This window comes from Palaemon carinicauda, chromosome 20 (assembly GCF_036898095.1).
Source record: "Palaemon carinicauda isolate YSFRI2023 chromosome 20, ASM3689809v2, whole genome shotgun sequence".
In the NCBI taxonomy this organism is placed as follows: domain Eukaryota; kingdom Metazoa; phylum Arthropoda; class Malacostraca; order Decapoda; family Palaemonidae; genus Palaemon; species Palaemon carinicauda.
The window spans coordinates 63,525,129-63,528,227 of NC_090744.1; the positions used below are offsets into that span (position 1 = coordinate 63,525,129).

Sequence of the window (3,099 nt, forward strand, 5' to 3'; positions counted from 1 at the left end):
AATTTATCTCGACCCGCGCAATTTGATGAAAGAACCACCTTCCACAAGCTCAAGGCTTTTGCTGTGCTTGTCTACACTGTGACATCACGAACATGGGACACGCCATTGTCAACAAGTTTAGTTAGTATAAAATAGTTCTCCTGATGTTTCGGTAAAGAAAACGTAATGTAGGAGAGAACGTTTAAGGGGTAACAATAATATTAGGAGAGAGACTGTACGATATGTTTTTCGGCCATGCGCTGCCGAGCATGCATCTGCATACGCTGTTGCGAGTCAGTCGGCTCTTGAGTATCTTGCAATAAAGTGTGGTCACCAGGACGTTGTCTTATTGCAAACCCAACATGGCACAGTGAGTAGGATCAGAACCAAGCCATGCCCCAGATACGTTGACCACCCCAGGCCACGCCGAGGCGTGCCTCACCTGCGATGCCAAGGGGCTTGTCACAGGCCGTGATGCAAGCACAGACGTTAATTGCAGACCAGCAACTCGCCATCCGTTCCCTTCAGGATGCCCTTCCCGGTTCCGGAGCACGTGCCAGTAAAGTTCCTATCTTTGCTGCCCCTGAGAAGTGCAATGTCCTCGGCAGCGTTCAGATCTTGGAGACGTTCGATGACGTGTTGGATCCACCTTAACAAGTTCCCGCTGCAGGATGTTGTCCTGCACATTAGGCTCAACTGTGTGCCGGCGTTGCAATGTGCGCTGGACGCTCGGTATTCAGATGCCAAATGGAACGCCCTCGCCCCAGACTCGGTTCTGGACGCCATCGGGAATATTGTGTTGCGGTCATCGAATCAGGCAGTGCAGTGGTCTGAATTCTTTGCCCTCGGACAAGGGCGCAAGGAGTCAGTGAGCGACTATTTTTCGAGGTGTGCTCAGAAGGCCACCGACTGTGATTTTCAGTGTCCTAAATGTGGGGAGTGCTTGATAGAATACATGCTGTTGCGGAAATTAATGATAGGCCTGAGTGACCCTGTATTAAAAAGGCACGTTTTTCAGGCATGTGATACATTTAAAAGTGTAGATGCCCTTCAGGCACTGTGTTGCACTTTCGAAGCTGCACGCCAAGACGTTGAAAGTGTCCTGCGCGTTGCTATCGGTGAGAGGGAGTCTGCTGGCGCCTCGAATGATGACGTCACAGGCAGTGATGTTGTAGAGCCAGACGTCGCGGTGTTGCGCGGCAACTTCAATGCAAAGCGTTGCGGAAATTGTGGGGGGCGCCATCCGTTTGGTCGAGCGTCGTGTCCAGCAAAAGGTATGACGTGCCACGGGTGCCAAAAGGTAGGGCACTTTCAGAAATACTGCAGAAGTACGAAGAAAGTGCCGCTTGCCTCGAGTTTAGTGATTGTTGCAGACACACACCTCTCCCCCCACCCTACAATCAAGGCTTGTGTTTCCCATGGGAACGGGAATTCAGTATCGACACTCGTTGTAGCAGATACAGGAGCATAGATCTGCATTGCCGGACCCACGATTCTTTCAAGGCTGCAAATAAATCCCCTGGAGTTGCAGCCGCGAACAGGTCTGATGGACGTGGCTAATCTCCGAGTAAGATGTCTCGGATCAACGGCATGCTTCATCGATATAGGTGGGCGACGCACGAAGCAGGAGGTTTACTTTGTGCCGACGGCCAAGAACTTCTATGTATCGCTGAATGCTTGTAAGGAGCTGGGAATAGTACCGCCTGGCTTCCCTCACCCCTACCATCTCGTTGCATCAGCTGATGTGTTTAACGAAGAAGTCGCACGGCCTAACTCCCCTAAGACAATGAAGCCAGCCACCTTACCCATCCTGCCTGTGGAGGAGAATATACCAAGACTTGAGTAATGGTTATTACGGCATTTCTCATCAACAACCTTTAACACAACCAGGGAACCTTTACCTGTAATGACGGGCAAGCAGCACCACATCCATTTGTTGCCTGATGCCGTGCCTTATGCCTGTCACACGCCCGCAACAATCCCTAAGCATTGGGAAGAGGAGGTCAAGGCCCAACTTGACAAGGACGTTCGGAAGGGTGTGATAAAACCAGTCCCAGTGGGGGATGCAACGGAATGGTGTGCGAGGATGGTCGTCGTAGCCAAGAAGACGGGCCAACCTCGCCGCACAGTACACTTCCAGTGCCTTAACGCCCACTGTCTTCGTGAGATTCATCATACACCGTCACCCTTCGACATGATTTCAAGCATCCCCATTCACACGTACAAGACTTCGGTGGATGCCCACTGGGGTTTCCATCAAGTGGAATTGGATGAGGACAGCCGCCCACTCACGACCTTCATTACCTCATGGGGACAATACCGGTATCGTAGAACACCCATGGGTCACTGCTCGGCGTCCGACGCCTACACAAAAAGGTTCGATGATGCCCTGCAAGACATCACCAGAAAGTATAAATGCATTGACGACATTTTGCTATACGATTACAGCATCGAAGAGGCGTTCTGGCATGTATATGAATTCCTGTCAACGTGAGCCTCTGCAGGTATCACACTCAAGCCCGAGAAGTTTAAATTCTGCAAGAGAGAGGTTACTTTCATTGGTTATCACTGGGATGGGAGTCATACAAGCCTGCAGACGAACGACTAGACGCCATTCGTAACTTCCATATGCCAGAGAAGCCCTCCATCACGGATATTAGGTCGTGGTTCGAATTCGTGAATCAATTAGCTCCCTTCCTTGCAACAGCACCCATCATGGAGCTCTTTAGGGATCTCCTCAGAAAACCAACCGGAAAAAACGTTTACTGGGATAGCCAGCTACGTGACAAACTCCGGCAGGCACAGGAGGTCATCTGTCAACTAGCCGAGCACAGCTTGGCATATTACGACAAGACACGCCCTACGATGATAATGATGGATTGGAGCAAGGAAGGCATCGGTTTCGTAGACCTTCAGCAGTATGCGTTTGTCAGTCAGCTGACAGCCCCTTTTGTTGCAAGGGCGGCTGGCACCTTGCCCTGTGTGGTAGTCGACATCTCACCCCCTCTGAAGCTGGGTATGCCCCCGTAGTAGGAGAGGCCCTGGCAGTTACTTGGTGCTTGCGGAAGGCCAGGTTGTTCCTACTTGGGTGTCCTAACCTCACTATCATCACAAACCATC

General features: G+C 51.1%; 1 pseudogene; it reads left to right on the plus strand.

Annotated features, from left to right (window-relative positions):
- Positions 1–372: 372 nt before the first annotated feature.
- LOC137659842 (uncharacterized) lies at positions 373–1,450 on the plus strand (annotated as a pseudogene).
- Positions 1,451–3,099: the final 1,649 nt, after the last annotated feature.